The following is a 23,480-nucleotide window of genomic DNA, read 5'->3' on the forward strand; positions in this document are numbered from 1 at the left end:
TTTCATCAATAGAATCCATAACAGAAGCAAGTAATACAGAAAATATCCATCTTTGCACTAATAAATCCATGACAGCATAATACGTTGGTATTTTAAAAATAAAATAGAATTCATAATATTAAACGGAAGAGTTAGGAACTCAATTATAAAACACCATTGCATAACTTGTGTAGTTCCTCGCATGCCTAAATGACTGGCGTACTTTTATGTCATGTTTGTCTATCGATCATGCTTTCAAGAGGCAAGACGTGATCGTTGCTTACGTAACGTTTGACTTGACGCCTGAATAACACTAATCTCTCTAAGAACATCTGCTTTACTAAGAGTTTAACATCCCTCTTCATCTCCGAAGCTTTTAAACTTTTTTCGCTTTCGTCTCTCGTTAAAACGTCCCGATTGATTGGCACGAACAAAGAAACAAACATTAAGCTAGTTTTTTCTTTTGAAATTCTTCCGTCTTTTTATAAATCTTAAGTCCAATTATTATTAGACACCTACTACCAAGTTTCGTAACTTTTCATACACGGTGTACCAGAAATTCGTATTACAAGCGGGAACTAGCAAATCTATATCTTAAAGAAAAAAAAAATTAATCCGAGTTTTAAATTTTTTAATTATTAGTAAATTATTTCATATTTTTTGGCAACTGAAGGTTTAAAAGGATTTTGAATACAGATCTACGCTTCTACGCACTATACAAGACAAAACAGCTTAAATTAACCCCCCCTTTCAAATTGAATTGAAACCAACGCTCAAATCAAAAGGTCGACTGGAAATGAGATTTAAATTCACCAGTTTCCCGCTTGTACTACGAGTTTCCAGACATCTTGTATAATGTATCTATTTAATCTAAAAAACATTTTCTGACAGTTAAACATTTTTTTTAACCTTTTGGGCTCCTGTGTTGTTTTCAAACGACATTTTTTTTCCATCTCATGTTTTTCCTCACTATTTTATTCCTCGATACAAGCAGCTATCATTTAAAATATCTGAACTGCACGATTTTCGTTTAAATGTCTAATTGTTGTGGACATAATGATATAATAACGCATGAATTATAAATAATGCGTTAACCTTTAATCAAAACATTAACCATTAAAATCACATAAAACGAGCTTAAAATTCATTTTAAGTTGGTAACCCCTCTTTTTTTCGTTACTAATAAACTGTCGATCAGTTTCAAAAGAACCTTTCCTTAGTCAAATTTAGTCACTTCATCAGTTTAAACTAATGTCCCAATTTGGGCACAAGAATAGTTCTTAATATGAAGTATTTTTTGTTATTTCTTGTTGAAGACTGTTTAAGACAAGCGCAAGGGTGGAATTTAGCGTTAACAATATTATAACGTATTACGTGTGCAAACAAGCGCCTTATCTGTCAGATACACGTGTGATGTGAGTGCCGATCACCCCATGCTACACCGGGCATACGAGTAGCTTTAATCTTCCATTCCATGATAAAACAGAAAAGAACAGTGACAAATCAGAACATCGAAGAAAACATTCCATTTAACTCGATTTCATATTTGAATAAAAAAATCTTTTCTGAACGTACAAACAAATTTACAAACATACGCACGCAAAACAGTCGAATTAAAATAGGATTTCGTTGTACTCAGTCCATTATTTTACGGTGTTCTGATTTCTTTTTATCGTGTTCCGATTTGTTTTTTTTTAATGTTTTATCCGATTACCGTTGATCTTATGTCTTGTAAATATAAGGTGTTCAATATTATACCTACCGTGGATTCTTCTCCGATCACGCTACGTAAACTGCATAGGCATACGAGCAAAGTTGAAAATGAAGAACAACAAAATATCAAATCTAACTTAAATTAACCCATATAGGTATATATCCAAAACTTATCAATTTTATAATAGTGTTCTGTTTTGTCACTGTTTTGTTTTTTCACTGTTCTGTTTTGTCACTGTTCTGTTTTGTCACTGTTTTGTTTTGTCATTGTTCTGTTATAAATAACAAACTTAACTTACATTAACCATACCAAACCCAATCTAACCAATCCTTAAATATTATAGTGTTCTGTTTCATCACTACTATGTTTTGTTACTGTTCTGTTCTGTCACTGTTCGGTTCCGTTACTTTTATGTTTTGTCACTGTTCTGTTTTGTAACTGTTCTGTTTTGCCACTGTTCTGTTTCATCACTGTTCTGTCACGGTTCTGTTTTGTCAGGTTTCTGTTTGGTCACTGTTCTGTTTTTCCGGTTACCGTTTATCTCATACGTTTTAAATATACAATGTTCTGTATACTTACCGTTACTTCTTCTTGTTAGATTTATAGGTCTCCCCTGAAAAACCTTTGTTTCAAGGAGTTTATGCTAAACTTACTCGTGGCCCCGAAAATCACGGGAAAACTTTTATTCCCTGGAAGTTTAAATTAAATTTTAAATTTATACTATGTTAGTACCTACTTTCTAACTATCAAAAAACGAATAATTGGATTTCTGTACCTACACTGCTTTTGAGATGTTTTAAATATTTTAATGAAATAAAAACGTTTTATTAGTTACTAGACTAGTAGTTCTGTGACCAGACTTTGCGTTCAAAAAATTATGTTTTCGTATTGTTGTTTTTAGTATTTCTGTTATTTGATCTTGAAAATAAACTAAATCTCAATAATTTCCCACAAGTGACTGCTTTTTCTCTGAATATATAAAAAAATATTTTAATATCTTTATTTCTATTTACATTATTTTCAATACGTTTTAGCTACCTACATTCATATCACATTTAACAAACAAGTAATACAATTATTTTTTTGCTTTCTCACTGTAATGTACTTACTACATCTCAAAACACATGTACCATTATTTATAAATACATTATTATTACTTGTAAATACATTATTATTACTTATAAATACAGTAATGTACTGTACACTCCTCTTCCAACCACAAGCTAACGCTTCCATGGAAGAGAAGTATTCAAATATCACAAATTGTACAAACACAATGTAAATGAATGTACAACACAAGCAACGTTTTCAGCTTACTGTATTAGGAGATTTTCAATTGTCCGGTTATTCGTAACCCGGGAATGTTTGTCTTTATATAAAAAAATACTATTTTATGTATAAATACCTTTTTTTCTTTAGTAAATATATTAAAAATAAAATAGTTTATTCTTTGGAGATCTAAGATTCTAAGATCACAATAATATTTTAAAATAAAAAATTATATTAATTAGTCAATGTATACTAGTGCTGGCACACAAATAATTACACGAAGAATAATAATTGAGTCGAAATTTGACTTGAGGTCGACAGTTCACCCTTGTATAAGCAGGCATTCTGCAGTGCAGAGCATAATTTTATGGCTCCAATATATTTTCCAGTAGGCTTCGATGTGGGAATCTGTGTTGAGACAGGAATTCCTAATGAGAGCATTTTGCGAGGTGTATAATATCATATTATCACCCTCCTTCTTACAAGTGTCGCAAAGCTACTATAAATTCCCTTACAAATTGCTAGCGCTTAACTCGATCTGCGTTAATTTAGTTGCAACTCGTGAAAATGCCATTATATTTATGAACAGCCACATTTTCAGGGGGTTTTAAGCAGATTGCAGATTTAAGGCATTACCGTAATTCACCGGGCAACATTCCCTGTACTTGTGCCCTGTTCACTCTACACATTGCGCCGTTGGTAGTTGGTCGTTGCCATTTGCCGTGGTAGGGAGACCACGGCAACCGTAATGTGGTAGTTACGGCTTCCTAAGGCGCTATTGCCGGTCCCAGGCCGATTTTCCGACCCATTATCCCGCGAGTCTAGACATTACCAGTATTACCACTGCGCCAAAAGCCCGCCGGGCCCGCATCGCTAGAACCCGCCTGGTTGGGACCCGCCTTGTTCGAACTCGCCCTGTTGGAACTTACCTTGTTGGGAATTACGCGGGCCCCGTGGGAGGCTTTGACTCGCCTGAAATACTCCCAACTTTGTGCAGTTTTTAATCGTGTAATTTGTCGTGCTTTAATTTTCGTATGCATTTGGTTCACTGTAGAAATGTTAATATTAATAGTCAAAGCCTTTTTTGTACTTTTATGAATAATACAAATATACCTAAACAAATAGATAGTAGCGGGCATAAGTACTGTACACATTGGAGTTATCAAGTACAACAAAATATCTTGGTCACAATTGTAAACATTGTTTGTTGTTAAATGTTTTTGATCCTTAGTACAATATTTGAGAGTACCACATGACAAGATAATTTTAAATTATTTATTTTCATGCTTATACATACAGTTTACAGGTATATTATAACTATATATTATGTGATATTGCACATTAATTATAAGTGCAAATATACAAAAAATATTTCTAATGTAAAAAATGGTAGTAGAGTGTAAGTTATTACAGTAACTATAATGGTTAAGAAGTAATGTTTTGTGAACACCTCACTAGGAAAACCTGTGCTGAGGTTTTCGCATGTTTTAGACAAGTTATATATTAGGTTAGTAGCAGTTAAAATACACCATAATATAGTAGATATTTAGATATAGTAATAATATAGTGAAAAGAAAAGTATAGGATCTTTAGTTTTTCCATCGATGTTCATATAACTACATAAGGTCACATTCAGTTAGTGCCCAGGAGGAAAGGAAGTTGTGGGTTATTCCCGTAAAACACAACATTGTCCAATATAACGTTGAACAAGAGTAATATGATTATATGAAGGTGTTCTACTTTGTTGTTTTCTTAGTATTAGCATATAGACCTCGTACGGCTTGGCACGGGTTCCGAGAAATTTTCTCAATAATTACTCGTGTCTCATTTGCCTCTGACCGCAACAAATGCTTCTACGTATTTAAAACCCCAACAATAACCAAACATCACATTATTGGATATGCGCTTTACGGAGAGCTTGTGTTTACTTTTTTTTGCGGAGTACATGTATTGTGTATGAGTGCATCTACTGACGTTTCAGTTTCGTTATACAAGTCATTACCAAAATCTCATAACTGTTGTAGCGGAGCTCGTTTTTTTCCCATTGGACTCCTAGAAATTTAATGGAAGTGTTACCATCTTACTATTTTAATGGAAGTGTTGTCATCTCTCTTCTTTTTATTTTATTTTCGTGCATAAAGCAGGCTATTTGCCCAAAACTTACATGCGTGAATGGGAAGAGTGTAATAATTATTAATTTAAACAATATTTAATAGCAATAATTAGCTAATATTTTTGTTTAATATATTGTACGATCAAGATTAAAGAGGAATTAAATACATGAACTGTTTCAGAATTTTCATTGAACGACACTCACTATTCCCCGTTTTATGCCATGCTGTGCCAGAATATCTGTTCTGCCGTGTGGTATCTTAAACCAGTCGTGGCGATGACTAATGCTAAAGTTTTATACCAAAGTAAATGACAAATAACTTGAATATGAAAAAAGTAGAATACATATGTATATAAACGTTTTATTATTTGCATCTGTGCTGATATCACACTGATTTGGTACTCCATATTGCCTGACAATAAAAAAATACTATTCAAAGACGCAAATTATTTTGTCATTGTATTTATTAATTTATATTGAAAAAATCTTTGTTTTCAATTGAATCTAAGAGCAAAATGTTCGAAATACTGCTACCTAATTAATAATAATATACAGGGTGTATCGGCACTAACCCGACAAACTTTAACCAGCTATTCCTTAGCACATTTGGAGTAAAAAATGTTATGGGCACTTTGCTGTCCGGTAGAAATAGCGGTTCAATTAAAAACAAAAAAAATAAAAATTTCCACACTACATCACTGTCATTGGCATTGCTTTTCGTGTTCAACAGCTGTTATAAGCAAGTATGTCGAAGAGCGTCTTCGCTCTTTCGCACTCACTAAATAATAATATTTAAAAATGAGACGAATGGTGCCGTGCCATTTCGTTGTGATTGTAAAAGCGCGCCAATATAGGTACACACGTACATTATTCAACGGAATTCGAATAAAATATTGCCAGATGGGTTTTCAAACGTTGACAAAGGATAAAACAGTGGTGACATGTGGTGAAAATATGAATAGTAAATTTTTTATTAAAAAAAACGTTACCGGACAGCAAAGTGCACATAAGATTTTTTACTCCAAATATGCTAAGGAATAGCTGGTTAAAGTTTGTCGGGTACGTGCCGATACACCCTGTATACTGTGTTTATTTTTCTGCTTCCTTCCGTATGTTTACTTTTTGCGCATACCAGATACAGTATTTATTATAAGTTCATAAAAATATGAATTGTTTAAAGAATTTTCAATTATGGATTCTATTCTCAAATTCATAATGGGTTCGCCGATGTAAAGCAATTTATGCGTGGCAATCTCGTCTTACTAAGGGCTTAGCGCCAAAGTGAACATCCCTGATTTTCTAAATTACCATTAGATACTTCGACATTAGAGTCACACGTATAGGTGTACAATGTACGTGGCTTCTGAAATGTACGGTAGTATTCAAGCTATTGAAATGCATCCTACGTAATTCAACTTTTTAACTCTGTAAAACAGAAATCTGGAAATTTTGGATCGCCCTAAAAACGTAAATAACGCTCTTCGGATAGGGATGGGCATAATTGACTGACGTTTCGAATTATAAATCACTCGAATACAAACGACGCGACGCGAAGTTGGATTCAGATATAGACAAAAAACTAATTTATTATTTATTTACGTTTGTACCCATTCCGAGAAATTATTTCGAAATATCACTCGATTATGATAAATATTTTATTACTAGTTGAAGTCTCCAGCGTTGCCCGGGTATTACACAAAAGGTTTTTCAAAATCGGATGTAGAAAATTATTTTTCTCCTATTTTAAACTTCAAGTGTGCAAAATTTCACTACGAAGTACCAAAATTCATTTTTTAGATGTGAGAAAATGAGGCGTGGATGTTTTTTAAATATCATGTAGGGAGTGTTCCTCCCTCCTTAAGGTCAAGCTTACAATTTTTTATCAATCTCGAAATAAAACTATTGATTTGTATAAAAAAACCAAGACACACCGCCACAGATGCTCTTCTTTATATACTATGCAGAGTTTTTTGAAATCTCTAGTAGACAGTGACCTTTCTTTTGTTTGAAGGTCAAGTGTGATAAATTTCATCAATATCGGAATAAAACTAGATTTTTATAAAAATCAAATGCACTCCGTCCGACCACGTGCCCTTCCTCAACAGCTACTCTTCTTTATATAGATAATAAATGGATACATAGATTTGACGATTAATGATTTATTGTTTTTATTAAATAAACAATTTGTGTTCCGGATTATCGACTTACATATTAATATATTTAGATGAATTGAATTAGTGGTGTGGGACTACTTTATTTCCTCCCACATGTGGCAATACTAACGCGAATTAATCCGCCGCTAAACGCAAGCGAGCACGAGAAGAGAAATCTCCATTCCTGTTTCAACCTTCGATCCTACCGCCACTCTCTCTACTCTTTCTGCCACCGTCTCCGCGTTCTGTAAAATTGTAATATTCGTCCTCACGAATAAATTTCATTAATTGTGCAGACACTCATTTCAATCTCCCATCTCCTGAACACAATTTACGGTTCGGGCAGCCGTTTTGCGTTAGTATCGCCACATGTGGGAGGAAATAAAGTAGTCCCACAGTGGTAACATTTCGCTAATATAGTCATAAAATATATATTTTTACAGGACTGCAAGATTTGAAGGAAAATAGCAAATTAATTAATATGGTCTCTTTAAAATATTTTATTATAAATGTGAATCCCTAAATAAAATCGCGATAAACCTTTGAAGTTAAAATGTTTCAAAAATATATAAAACGAAAGCAGCTTCAGCTCGATAAGCTTTTCAGCTGAATTTTTATCGGAGTATTGGATTTATCGGCCTTTATTTTTGTTGAATAGCGCCCCTCACCGGATCGTTTTCTTTTTACCGCCCCCCGTTTCCGGTCTTATCGGGAAACTTCAACGTCTAAATCGTATCATTTCCCGCCCTTTCGAATGTTTGATAAATTCCCGCTTTCAATTTGCCCCCCGAATACACCCTTTGTCTCTCGAGACGTTTTACACATAACGGAAACGGCGTTTCCTCTACTTTGGATGTTAAATATTCGAACCCACTCAAAAGCCATCAAAGATAAAACTAAAATTATTTATTCGTCCGAAAAAAGTAAATTAAAAATAAAGGCGTATGTTCAACGGAATAAAGATTCAATCAGTCGTTTTAAGAATTGGTACATTTTAATTTAATGACATTAGTAAAAATTAAAATCGATGTTTGGACACAATTCAATCAAACAAAAGTCCAAGAGAGGGTCAATGTTTTAAAAGCAAGTGTGGTAATATCTTGTTTTTCTCACCCAAAATAAAATATTTTTTTATTTGTTTATTTGGGAAAACCAACAGATTTTTTAGTACCCATCGAGCTGGTTAGAAATATTGTTGACACACAAGTTCTACGTTTGATGAATTTATGCGGAGGACAATGCTTAACCAAGCGCAATAGGGTTTGCAATTCCTCACCCCGCAATCCCGCGGGATTTCAGCAGTGTTTGATCCCGATGATTTTTGCGGGATTTTCATGTACGGGATTCGTGGGATAAAGAAACTAAATTTACACCAAAAACATTCTGTTTTGATTTGCGCATGCTTTCGAGATGCGAATCACGTGATACGCAAACGCCAAAATGCCCAGAAGTCTTCTTAAAATACTTATCACGTTTCTTACTCGGAACGGCCCACCAAGTTTAACTTGCACTGAAGTACTATTTACACAGGTGTACCACAGTTTTTTTTTACTTCTTCATGTTATCTTTTATCGTTAACCGTATCACACGAAATCACGATCACATCTCGAATTATATTACAGCTTGATTGAATTGAGATAATGATTTATTTTTTACAATCATGTATATTATCCACATCATAATTTCTCGTTAAATGAGATGATGGATGATCAAAAATATTGTTTTATATATCTCACAAATAATTATCAAGATGAAAGGTAGTAAAAAAATTATCGATGATTAAATGGCTGTCAATTTTGAAGATTTCTTATTATTTCGTTGTTTGATGAGAGTAAATATAATTTATGTGATGTGTCACCGCATGTTATATGTTTACAAATAGTAATGAAGGGACTCATTTGCACACAATAGGGAATGACAGAGTATTATTTCGAGCGTTAAATTATTATTTACAAATGTTAAGTTTGCCGTAATGGGTGCGCTGTGGGAGAACGGGTTGTTTATAATAGAATTTAATAAAAAAGACCTAATAGAAGGGAAATAATTCCTAGTCATTATCTTGTTTAGTAATATAATAATAGATAATTCAAGATTAAAATTACAAGCGATAATCAACATTATTAGAAAACAATATTTATACTTACTTATGATAGAGTTATAAGTGTTAATACAATTATTTATGTAATAATAATCGAAAATATAATAATTATCTGTTTATTTAATACATATTATATAAAGTTGAATTATCAGTAACTCGGCATTGTGACTAAAACAATTTTTATCTGTTTGTTATTTTGTAAATTAAAAAATGGTTTATTAATTTGGAGTTTGAGACTTATGACTGGGATTATTTGAAAATAGTAAAAGTCAGAATTTTTCAAAACCATTTTTTTGAGTAAATACAATTTGATTCGGATCGATTTGTACCTCATTCCCTTTATATTCATAATCTTTGAACTTTTTATCTTTTCCGACGACCAAAATAACGGTTAATAGTCGATTGGCTCAAAGCGTCCGGTTCCCACCAGGGATTAACAGATTTACCTCTAGTTACAGCAAGTTAAGAACACCCGCCCGCAGTCCTCTCTTACTCCGCAAGTGCCCAAAGATATGAGTTCGTAGCGACGTTTATCAATTCCGTTTAAATTTAGACTCGCGATTTCAATCTACAATGTTCTTGTTATGTTTTTTGCTAATTCCTCAGCTTCCTAACACAAACAAAATGATTATTAAATTAAAGTATTTTTTGATACACCCAGTACACCACCACACAGGTTTTTACATCTACAGATAACTTTTAAAATGCAACGAAAAAATAAACAAAAATCGTTAACTATTAAATTTAAAACAGTTTGTATTTAAAAAAAAAAATGGGTGTGTCAAGCCTACGCAAGACAGAAGTGAAACTTCTAGTATTCTTCTCTCTCTCTCTTTTCATTTCATTCTCTCTTTTTTTCTGTCTATTGACATATTTATAAGTAGCATGTGATAAAAAAAATTAAAAGTTATAAAAAAAGAAAAAAAAAATTAGTTAAAGCGGGGATCGAACCTCGGTTCTTCACGACCACAGTCGTGCGCTCTGCCTGTAGACAGCGAAGATGAGTTAGGAGAGTGAGTTAAACTAGGTATATAATATTTACACCTTGCTAATGTTTTCAGTATTATTAGGGCTTTTTTATACTAATTTTCATATATTTATTGGCAGGTAGAGTAGAAATTAATATTGTTTAGCGTTTGCCAACGACCATACCATGTTGAACACACCGGTTCTCGTCCGATCACCGAAGTTAAGCAACATTGGGCGCGGTCAGTACTTGGATGGGTGACCGCTTGGGAACACCGCGTGCCGTTGGCCTATTTTTTATTTTAATTTCATGTTTTTTTTATTTTTTTATCATTACTATAATTAATAATATCATAAAATTCTTTAACTTTTCAAGTATGCTACAGGCCTAAAATATTACTTAGTGGATTGATATTATGGTCAACCATTGAAAAAAAAAATTCCTACAAACTTATTAATGTAATTACGATCTTTTTCAAGCGCGTATGTAATGATTATTTTTATCAACCTCGCACACACCTTGCTAATTTTTTCAATATTATTAGGGCTTTTTTATACTAATTTTCATATATTTATTGGCAGGTAGAATAGAAATTAATATTGTTTAACTTTTGCCAACGACCATACCATTTTGAACACACCGGTTCTCGTCCGATCACCGAAGTTAAGCAACATTGGGCGCGGTCAGTACTTGGATGGGTGACCGCTTGGGAACACCGCGTGCCGTTGGCCCATTTTTTATTTTAATTTTATGTTTTTTTTCATTTTTTTATCGTTAACATCATAAAAAATTTTATATCATTCTTTAACTTTTCAATTATGCTACAGGCCTAAAATATTACTTAGTGGATTGATATTATGGTCAACCATTAAAAAAAAAAAATTCCTTAAAAACAAAAAAATAATATTCCATGGCCGAGAATCGAACTCGGATCAACTGCTTCGAAGGCAACTATGCTGACCATTACACCACCAACGCCAGTTGTCGAGATGAGCTAAGAAGCATTTATATTTTACTTCAAAACTTTTACTACATCAAATGAACTTTAATCGGTCCCGCATTTTCGTTTCGGTCATGAGTTGGTTTTACTCCTCGAAATTGCATGACGCGCGTAAAGAAGTTTCACTTCAAAAAGGAGTGCACTGCCCGGGAATCGAACCCGGGTCGCAAGAATGGGAATCTTGCATGATGTGCTTCCGCATTCCTAAAATAATTGTGAAATTATAAATACATCCCGGCTGCCAAAAGTCCATATTGAAAAATTAACAATTTTATGATTTTTTTCAAGTCACTGCTTGTATTTAATAAAATGAATTCTTAAAAATATCACCTGAAATAATCAAAACACAAATTAAATAAAACAGTATCTCAGAAAATTGACCAAAAATAATTTCCGGTACCGGGAATCGAACCCGAGCCTCCTGGGTGAGAGCCAAGTATCCTAGCCACTAGACCATACTGGACTTGCGAAATTGTGCGAAAATACGTTATTTAACTTGTTTAATAATTACAACGAATTTTGTACACCATTTTTCTGAACGGTGAGCGGTGGTGGGGGTATATGAATATAATATGAAATAAAAATTTATTTCATACTACTGGAGCTAAAATACAATATCAAAAATATCCTTCCTTTGAAAAATAATGATTCTCCATAAAAAAGGAGTGCACTGCCCGGGAATCGAACCCGGGTCGCAAGAATGGGAATCTTGCATGATGTGCTTCCGCATTCCTAAAATAATTGTGAAATTATAAATACATCCCGGCTGCCAAAAGTCCATATTGAAAAATTAACAATTTTATGATTTTTTTCAAGTCACTGCTTGTATTTAATAAAATGAATTCTTAAAAATATCACCTGAAATAATCAAAACACAAATTAAATAAAACAGTATCTCAGAAAATTGACCAAAAATAATTTCCGGTACCGGGAATCGAACCCGAGCCTCCTGGGTGAGAGCCAGGTATCCTAGCCACTAGACCATACTGGACTTGCGAAATTGTGCGAAAATACGTTATTTAACTTGTTTAATAATTACAACGAATTTTGTACACCATTTTTCTGAACGGTGAGCGGTGGTGGGGGTACCCGCTTTTTCGTTTCGATCTTGACTCGGTTTTACTACGTTCCCGAAAATTCATTACGCGGCTAAAGAAGTTTCACTTCAAAAATATATTTTACCAAGTTGATTTCAGAGTAAAACCGTTTTCTCATTTCGTTTTTCTTATTTCAAAATGAGATCGAAAAGATTTTTCTGCCACAATTTTCTTATGTTTCGCGTAACTGGACACGAAATGCACTTGCCGAGAGTCCGGCAGTCCATTTTGTGCTCCAGAATCGATTTGTTCTATCTTTATAATACCTGTCCAGTCTCAGTCGGAACTGCAGATTGCACCCGTGATTTATTTACAGCTTTTCAATAAACACTACAGCTAAATCTTTCTGTACGTGATGCTGGATACTGCGCTTTTCCCTTGACAGACGAATGGACCTTTTTATGGCTCGAGATGGGTTGACTTTTAATTTAGTGCTGCAATAAAGGAAATTCGAAGTTTTTCTTCTGTTTCGATAGGCACTATGAACTTTTACTGTATATTTAAAAGTTTTTGTGGAAATTAAGAACATGTTATCAGGACAATTTTTATGAGTAGATTTTTAGGTGATTTTTTTTCAGTTTTTTAGAATACGTCTTACTCGGGTCTCAAAAAGACACCATTTTAACTCGGCATTAATTTGGTTTTATTGTACATGACGGCTTCCGTGGTCGTAAGGTAAGGCTCTTAACTATCAATCAGGAGGTCGCGGGTTAATTTGTATTTGATTGTTTTGTGTTTTTGTGTTATTGCGTATATAGTATATTTACTTCCACATTCCAGAGAGAAAGATACTCTAAGTATCGCCCTGGTGTAAGGCCACCAATCAGAATTGAGACGTTGCTTGAAAGGGCTTTAGCAGTGTTTGGTGATCAAATCTCACTAGCCAGGTAATTCCTCACCTTCCTTTCCCACATCTCCTTTCTCTCCTAATACTTTCAGCCTTTCAACGTACCCCAATTGTGGATGCCATAGTCTCACTGGCTCCAGACAATTAAAGTTTGTTGGGGAGCAGCGGTACTCTTGTGCGGTATTTACACAAAAATGTACCCGTATATGTTACTATTATGCATTATTGTGTATAAATTATGTTTTATGAATTTTATTTGGTTGAAAAAACAGTGCTCGTTAAAGCCACAAAAAGTGAGCTCTGGCGTCATGAATTATTGCATTTATTTTCTTTTCGAATTTTTAGACCCAAAAAAATATTTTCATGTCATAAAATCATTTTTTTATTTTATTTTTATTTTTATTTAGTTACTATATTACATTTTTTTAAACATTTTTATAAGAATTATATATATTTATATGATTAATTGATATAGATTTTTATAGTCCTCCTCACTAGGAGATCCTGTGCTGAGGGGGACTAGGTTTTGAATAATTTTTCAGCGACTTCTATGGTTCGACTTCATGTTTTGGGTAAGGGTTTCCAGAAACTTCTACGACGATGTTTTGAATATGCTAGTAAGTTCTTTTTCCGGTAATTCCTTAAGCCAAGATTTAATGTTCTTAATGCAGTTGTTTTTTGTTTTGATTTGTTTGATACTAAGTGGGAGTTTGTTATATACCTTTACTGCTAAAAATTCAGAGCTTCTTTGTCCAAAGGTAGAGTTACACTTTGGTATAGTTAGTATCTCTGTTCCATCTTGAGTTTTGAAGTAGCTGTTAAGTGTCGCATATAAGATAAGATACCATGTTATTTGTTAAATATAAATAATGTTTATTTAAGTAAGTATAATTATATTTTCTGTAGTTGCCACAATATTAATAAACGTTGGCAATAATTTTTTTTTTAAGTCTGATTTGCATGACACTTAATTAAAATTATGTTTTGCTTGAATAAAGACGATATAATATTGCACCGGCTGCTTTCTGAGTTGCGATTTCTACATATTGGATGCATTGAATTTTTGGACAAGGAAAAAAATCAAGCATAGAGTCGTGAAGCCAAAATTCTTTTTATACCGGCTTTTCCCGTGGATATTATCCGTATATGAACATACAAATATCAATGTTTTTTTTTCAATGTTACACCTTACAAGAGCGCTCCTCTCTGTACTGTATAAAGAGGGGGAAACTATATCGCCACCCGGTTGCGCAGCGTTTTGAGGCGGGTTAAGGTAGGGGCTCCAGGAAGGGATTTATTAGTACAAGCGGGAAATCTGTGAATACATATTGAGTCAATTTTATGGAGTGTAACTGTTTCGATTAAAGCTTTTGTTTTCGAGTAAATCGAAAGTTGTCCGATATCTATATTTTAGAAAAATTCGTCGCTAGGGGGTTAGTGAGTTAGTTTAGGGTATTTTAAATGCGTCGAAGCTTAGGCCCGCCTTATTTTTTAAACCCTTCAGTTGCCGAAATAAACGAATTACTCAAATCGAAAAAAAGGTTTTTTTATGTTCTCTATTTGATATTGACTCGCCAGTTTTCCGCTTATACGAGTACCAATAGTTACCGGACGCCGCGTATACAAACACGTGAAATTACGCATTCTAATTATTATTTTTAAATTGCTCGCAGGGTTTCAAACCAGTGTTCTTTGGATCCAGAGGCGTGAAAATCAGCGATATTCCTATAAGGGTGCGTGTTTAAGTCAGTCGGTACCCATCTTCTGCGACTTAAACACACACAACGTCTCGGGTTTATAATCACGTTTGCTGTTTGATAGGGCCTCTAATTACTGTTTATATTGGGCGCCTCGGAAGCCACGTGTCTCGGAGACAGAGACTCTGGGGGGTACCTGGCCGCCTCTCAATCAGCGAGACTCAATCAGCTTCATTAAAGGAACCACGTGCACCGGTACACGTGCAACACCCAATTAAGATGGGGCGTTAAATGGGGTGGCGTACACGCCAACTAGGCTAATTTACACATATACGCGTAAGGGTGCAGAGTCAAAATATACACAGGAAAATGAAGCTATAAACCGAGAGACTTATTGCACCTACACACTTATTCGCTTAGCATAATTTGTTCTTAATAGCGAGTATGTGTATTTAGTTACTCGTTGTGATTGAAATCGGTCATCCTGCAAGTTGCGCCTTCTACCAAACGCGATATCGATCACCCGAAGGATACGATTTAACCCTTAATGTGCCGAAAAATCCACCGTGGATTTTTGACGTTTGTACTAGTAGTGTGCCGAAGAAGCCGCTGTGAATTCGCTAATGGTCACCGTTCTTTTATTGTATTTTGTAACAAAACGACATATAATTTTTTTTATTCTCTTGGCAAGGAAATAATGTATTGTAATACTATTCTAGATTTCCTTTTGTTAAGTGCAAATATATTCATTCTTTACTCGGAAATTCAATATTTGTGAAAGCGAAAAATATTTCCGATTTTCAAAGGTGCTGAATTAAATTATGCAGGAAACTATGATATAATTTATTTTTATTGTGAAGATCACTTATTTAGCTTTATGGAAAATATAATAAAACCCCTATAATATATTCGTATTTCTTTACTAAAAGTTTTTTTATAACATAAGTAGTTATCTTGGGAAAAATACTATAGACGGATAAGTTGAACTGTCGGTGGCTGAGTTGACATCGCGTTTGGGTCCCACCCAGGATTCAATGTTCACCCAGTGTTCAATTTCCTTCAATTCAATTCCTCGACTGGCTAAGTCCTCCATCACAACCCAAGCAATATTTAACACTTACTGTGGTGGTAGTAGGAGATTTTCAAATATTTCAGGTTAATTGTAACCCGGGAATATATGTTTTTCTTTAATAAAAAATATATATGTATACATTTTTATAAATATATTGAAAAGACATGAGGTAAGATGGTACAATTTACAAAAACATAAATTTTCAAAAAAACAGAAGTTATTTTAGAGTATAGTGTCAACTGGCGGAATGCGGGGAATAGGTATGTATCTATCCTTGGCCAACAATGAGTGAAAGGGTGACCGGATAAATCATCAAAATGATAATTCATCACATCTTTAAAAAGTTATATAAATTCACGGAAAGTGATGAAAAAAAAACTTTATTGACTGGGTTAAGTAAGTTAGGTTAGGTCAGGTTTAAATTTTTTTTTCATCTTTTCTAATGACTTTATATCACTTTTTAAAGGTGTTTTGAATTGTCACTATGTTGAGTTATCATGAAACCGAGTGAAAGATCGCGGGAGGTCGGCATTCCACGTGTTAAACATTGATAAACACAATATTTTATGAATGAACAGTTGTACCCAAAATTTGATATCTTATCTTTATTATTATTATAAAAAGAATTGTATGCAGCAACAAAAACTCTTTATCTATGAGCTATAACGTTATGAAATATCGGACTTTCAAATAAATGTTTAGCTGTCAAAGTAGAGAAGAATTTGCCAGTAAATATTCTGGCACCTATCAAAACACTATCCCATAAATATACAAACACAAGAAAAAACTGTTCTAGAGGTAATACAAGTCGTAGATGGTGAAATTTTAAATTTTATTTTATTTTGTTGAATATAGAATATTTCGTATTTACCCACCCGACTTAAAACATATCAGGGCATCCTTAACTATTTTAATTAATTTTCAATTACGAAACACCATAGGGTATGCTTAGGTTTAGATTCGCAAAAGTGTTAGTGAGGATCTCATAAACCGGAGCGTTCTTAAGTGTTAAAGTTGTCACTTGTGTAAATCCCCACGTTGTCAAGCAGTGAAATCTCCCCACCTTCTCACCTCGGTACAGTTGGAGAACTTTTTGCGGCTTTCTTCCTCTCGTGTCGTTTGCGGTTTGGCTTTAAATCATTTTACAGCAATTCTCGGAAAAAACGAAAAATGCTGCTACTTTTTTGTTTGCGTTTAAGATTATTTAGATTCAAATGTTTTTATTTATTTATTTATTAAAGCTGAAACGGTATACCGATAGTTCCCGTGAACACTCAGGTCCATTGTGCTATTTTCCATTCCTTTAAGTTTGTTTCCAGGTCCCGTAACGGTCACTGTTGTTCTCGAATGGATGTCCTATAAGATCCTGTAGCGGTCAGTGTTTTACCATCGGAAGTGTTTGTAATCTCTGAAGGCCCCACAAGCAGACGCGGCCCGTGACTGTAATTACCAGCAGTGCATTTCACTTTTAAAATGTACCTAGTCTGTAATTTAGGTGGAGCAAATTAATGAATGGGAACACCTGCTGCAATTCATTCTATCTTCTAAGTTATATTTGTAAAATAACTGATTAAATAATACAAAATTATCTTGAAAATAAAAGACACTCAATTCATCGTTGAAAATATAGCGAAACCGTTTGATTTCACCGCGAACGAGTTCCAATGTGTTAATGTTGTTGCGTTAACATTGAACATTAGTATTTCTAAGCGAATCCATTCCAAACGCATTGGATTACGCATGATCAAAGTGATGCAAAATTCACTCGTCGTCAAAGCACTTCGATAATGCACGGATGGGTTATGTATCTGCACTGCTCTAACACGTAATTTGACGTTAAGAGTGTAATCTGTCTCGCTCATGTCACCGTTTCGGCTACTTCGGGCTGTCTCGATACCGCCCGACGCTGTTTTAGTAGTATGGTAAAAGTTGGTTCTGTGCATATCGGGGTATGCACGCCCGCTTGCTCTTGCGTGGGATTTTTTACTAGAAGATAGCTCAAATAATGACCTGACGGGAATTACGAATTTTTTACATCGATCACTGGGGCACAGATGTCGTTGTAATTTGTTATGTGGAGATTGAAGACAAGCAGTGCAATGCACAAATGCACGTACCAAGGAACCGCCTCTGCCCACAAGGTGGTCTAATCGCTCCTCTCCACTCACCTTGGTTTCCCAAAGGCCCCGAAAGCGAAATGTCCACCGAGGTGGCCTCAACTCTCCTCCCCTGTCCCCCTAGGCCCCCCAAAGGACCATGGTTTTTAGTTTGAACTGTCCATTTTTGGTCCCACGAGTGTCTAGAGAAACAGAAAGTCCACTCCAGCAGGTAAGGTCTAAATACTCGGAGGTGCGATCTTGTATCTCGGAGGCATCGTTCGTGACGCTGTTCCCCAGTGTCATTCAGCCTGAGTATGGTAGTTCACGCCTTGGCTCAGAATGGATATGGCAGCCATCTATATGGTTATTGGAGGCTATTTCCACTCCCCGAGCAATGTGTTAGCCACACTCGCTACTCTAATTAATATGTTTAACCTTAATTAAGATCATTTTTAATTACCACTGTTTTTTTTTTATTTTTAAAGTAATTCTGGCTCAAATAAATTTCTTTGTACCATAGTCAATCGAGGACGTTACATAACCTTCTGTTACGTCGAACAACCCGCACCAATTTAATCTTTACAACTCACATGGGGAAAGCTACTTGAGAGCTGTACGCGGTGCGGTGGATCAAAAAAATTATGTTTTGTATGTCCCATTTAAAAAGATTTTCGACATTGAATATACATTTTATAAACTGTAAAATTATAACGATTTAAATCCGCAAATCTGTAACGTTGTTATTTTGTCTAATTTATTTTTCTCATTATTTGTCTGAATTATTTGTTGTTATTGAATGCATTGCATTGCACTACCCGTGCATACATTTTGAAATATACTGTTATTATTATAAAAATTTGAACGAATTATAAAATAACATAATTTTGAAAAACATACCTACTTGTGTTAGAATTTATTTTTGCTAACCAAAAAAATTAACTACAAACGACTAGTGTAATCAAAACCAATTATTAGGCTTAATTTAATAGTTATTCATTTTAATTAAATAAGCAGCAATTTGCATTTCAATCTAACTTATAATCTTGCTTTTCAAATGCAATTCATCCAAGAACTTAATATTACAATAATATTTTTTTACTTCCGATTATGTCCGGGTTAAATCTTCCCAATAGGAAAAACTAAACCCTTCCACACACTTTTCCACAAATGATCATCTAGTCAATCAACATTATGCAAGTGCATTATATAAGCAAAATAAATACAAAATAATACAAGAACAACACGTCAACTCACCAGAGATCAAATGTGAAAATAATTCACCGACTCCAGATATTTTCATATCAGAGGGTAAAACAGCTCGGTAGAACTCCTAATAGGGCCTATAAATCCTACTGATCCATCAATATAAATATTTAAAAAATCTTTCGTTATCCTACATGTATTCAAAATGACCGACTTTTGCATCTTTATATATACATTTTTTGATATATCTAATACGCCTAAATTTTTAATGAGAGAGCTAGGTATAATGCCACTAGCCGAAATAACGAATGGTAATATTTTTATCGTCTGAGAATGCCAAATTCTTTTTATATCATTTCCTAAATCTGTGTATTTTCTTATTTTTTCATTAACAGATTTTTGAATATTACAGGAATTTGGAATAGCGACATCAATGATATAAGTTATTTTTTTATTAATTTTTTCATGTAAAACTAATATTTCAATTTCTTTCTGTTTCAGGTATGTTCTTACAAAGGGACCCATTTGAATATTATGCGATAAACGTGAGTACAAGTTAAAAAGTTATTCATATCTATTTTGTAGCCGAATGGTACAAAGTGTTGGGTTCGCAGCCAGGTGTTGTGGATTTTATCCTCGCAACCAACTTTCCTCATTCACAACCCATTCACAAACAACATTTGCAACTCTTTTTGGTTGGAATAAAAACATATTAATGTGAACAGTAGTGTACGGGACGGCACTGTAGTCGCCGGCCGCACAGACGATATAGCGGGAGTGGCCGGCTGGCCGCTTCGACGCCTTGGAAGGGAAGGTCGGGAAAAGGTAGGGAGAATGTTGAAAAAATGGGGAAAAATATGGGGAAAATGCAAAAATGGGGAAAAATGGGGTAAAATTACGAAAGGGAAAAATGGGGAAAATGTGGGGGAAAATGGGGAAAAATATAGGGAAAAGGGAGAAATGGGGAAAATGTGGGAGAAAGGTATAAGGCAGGGGGGAGGAAGGTAGGGGGGAACCTGCGCCCTGACTAGGGACGCTTCGACTATTGTGACAGTTTCTTCTTGATGAACACCAGGGAGCCGGGAGAAAGAAGAAGGCCAGGTTGCAGTGAAGGTCCAGGGCAGGAGAGGCTTGAAGAAGGCAGTCAGGGCAGTCCAGGAGAGATGTTGATGGTCCGATCGTTGCTGGCTCTCTCCCGAATTGCACAAGTTGTCCGCCTTTTAAAGGACCAACGGGCCTAGCTCTCCCTTTGTTAGCGACAAATTCCGAGAATTATTTTTGGGTTCCCGGAATTTGTCACAGGAGAGAGCGCCGTTGTTGCGTAACTTGGAAGGGGACGATTTTGACTAGGTCCCTGACTGTTCTTCAACCCACTTTGCCCGGGTCATTTTTATTTAAATACATTTTTGTGAGTTTGCACAAACTACATATTAAAAGGGGGAATTGACATCCAAAAGGCAGTTTTGCACAATATTCAATTTTGTGCAAACGGCAAGTTTTGTAAAGGAAACTGCGTTTGCACAATTTCAAACTTTGTGCAAATTTACATTATTAAAGGGAGTTGGTATTAAAGGGGAAGATTTGCACAATATTCAATTTTGTGCAAACGGCAAGTTTTGTAAAGGAAACCGCGTCTGCACAATTTCAAATTTCATGCAAATCTTCCATGTTTTGTACAGATTTAATATAAGAAGGTATTTGGGGGGTCAAGCCTTTGTTTTTTGTCTATAATGATGACTGCTTGACCCCGTGGTTTTATTTATTGATCAGTTTTTCATATAAGATTTACAGTTTTTTATACAAGTGCAGATAAGATTACAGATTTTTATAGAGAGAATTTTGTTGCATAAATTCGAAGGTGCGCAGAGGTGAGTTTGTAAAGGAACTGCCTCTGCGTGAATTTAGATTTATGCAAATTAATATAAAGTCGGTGTACACGTCCGGTACAAGTAGATACAAAGAATTCACAGTACGTAAACAATCAATACCAAAATTTGCTCCGAAATCAATAGATTTGCAAGTACGTAATTAAATACCTACCTACTTAGCTACAAGCCATAAATATTTTACGCAACATTTTTTTATTTCAAATCAGGAATTATATTTATTTTTTATAACTTTCTTCAGACCAGTACGTACCATAATATCGATTAATCTGATTTGACAGCCGGGAACACCGATCATAAAACAAGATAATAATGTAGTATCCAACACGGTGACCATCTTGAACCGGAACCGGAACCGGAACGTAACATGCAAATTTCCAGACAAATGAAATGCCGAATGGTCGTGCTAATACAGGACTTCTCTCTGCCGCATCATGGAGAAGAAAAAAAAGGTTGAATTAAAATACATATATTACCCGGCTCAGAACAGATTACCCGGCTCAGAATAGATATTGTCTAGTGAGTCGGGTAGCGCACATAATTTGTAAACAAATATTGATGTCAATAAACGCCCGGGTTACCGGCAAATTTAAATTTAATATTGTCTCGTATTCTCTTTTCCATAAATTTTGATATATATTTACATAATGAACAGTTATACAAATAAAATTAAAATGTAGTGTATATACACTACATTTTAATTTAATTCTTTGATATCAAAAAATACCACTGAGGAAAATCCTGTGTGGGTATTATAGTACATATTATCACAATTCTAAGAGTACAACGTAGAATTAACGTGTACGTTTTCTTTCATGATAAGTAATATAAAATTAAGCTTTAAAAGTAGAAATAAAAGATGAAATGAAAACAAAAAATCGCTAAAATGTGACATTATCGGTGAAAGTTTTAAACCTGTCACAAAAATAAGGTACCAATTAATGTTTTTCAAAAAGAAGAGTCTGTTTTTCAAATAAAAGTACATAAATATTATGCTATTTGTACAATCAAAAACAACACCGTGTACTACAACTACTACACAAAATGATTGTCGACTTATAAGAAAAATAGACATTTTTCGGTGTATTTTAGCCAAGATTTGATGTGTTTTTCATGAAAGTCAATGTTTTGTCGTAACAAAGTTGTAAATAGTGTGTTGTATATTTTAGGGGCAATAAAATTAATATGCCTTTGGACTTATCTAGTTTTGTGACTAGATTAGATTTATTTTTTATTTTTTATTGTTGATACATTTTTTTTACAATATTTCATATTTCAATTTAGTAATGTTGGCCTCACTGGGTTATTAGATTATTATTATTAGATTAGCCAGGTACTTTACCGGGTACCGCCACCTTTCTCTTCCCCGTCTCCTCTCCCTCCCCACTATCCTAAGCCTCACAACGTACCTCAATTGGGGATGCCATAGTCTCACTGGCTCCAGACGGTTGGGAGCAGATAGGACTCTTGTGCGCTTTCCCTTTTTTTAAAACTAAGTCTTATTTTAATTTCGAACGAATGAATGAATGAATGATTTGGCTTAAGCGATAGCGCGGTTTTTTGTTGTTTTTTTTTAATTCTGTGAAAAAGTACGGTAAATTCTGTTTGGAGTTTAAAAATGTCCACCAGTGTTCTCGGATAACATTATTTCTTTTCTCGACTCGATGCAAAACCAAGTGAATGTACTTTGTACCGTACACTCTGTGGAATGCTCAACTTCCAGTAAAGTAATGAGACCACAAAAACATTCCAACGGATCCTTTTTTATGCTTTGTCTTTTCAAATTCACCCACAATTCAACATAGCCCACATTGCAGTGCGCTAGTCGGGAGTTAAATTACATGCTAGAACGAATAAGTTTCCTAGTATTTTCATTTAATCGGTAAACAGAGACTTTCAGTTGAAACTTAACAAAATTCTATTAAATTATTTAAATAATGTACTTGAGGATTGTCTTCAATTTTAAATATTATTTGTATCAATAATACACGTAGTTCCCATGCTAGATATTATTTAACGATACAAGAATGAATATTAGGGAATTAGGACGGCGACTACGACGGACGTTAAAATTCTGATGGTGCATTCAGTGATGGTATGCCCAAAATTTTTATTTCCCTAGATTTAAGATTTCAGGCCGAAATTTCCCTAGATTTCAGAATAAATTTGTAAGAGGTATTCTAGATTCATCAGTACAGGATGGCTAGAGAGTGACTACTTTATCGCTTGTCTTAATTATTGACACGAACTGTTCCAATTTAGGAAATTACTCTTATATTCAAAACA

General features: G+C 34.4%; 1 protein-coding gene and 2 non-coding genes across 4 annotated transcripts in view; all 3 read left to right on the top strand.

Moving 5' to 3' along the window:
• The window catches only part of mgl (low-density lipoprotein receptor-related protein megalin), a 485,387-nt gene that overhangs the window by 104,820 nt on the left and 357,087 nt on the right, over positions 1–23,480 (top strand). The gene's annotated exons all lie outside the window — the stretch shown is intronic.
• LOC149422610 (5S ribosomal RNA) lies at positions 10,465–10,583 on the top strand. Its single transcript, XR_016302452.1, has one exon. It is a non-coding gene; the product is annotated as a 5S ribosomal RNA (ribosomal RNA).
• LOC149422611 (5S ribosomal RNA) lies at positions 10,906–11,024 on the top strand. The gene has a single exon (XR_016302475.1). It is a non-coding gene; the product is annotated as a 5S ribosomal RNA (ribosomal RNA).

This window comes from Hesperophylax consimilis, chromosome 7, assembly GCF_061612785.1.
Source record: "Hesperophylax consimilis isolate HC1 chromosome 7, BYU_Hcon_1.0, whole genome shotgun sequence".
NCBI lineage: Eukaryota > Metazoa > Arthropoda > Insecta > Trichoptera > Limnephilidae > Hesperophylax > Hesperophylax consimilis.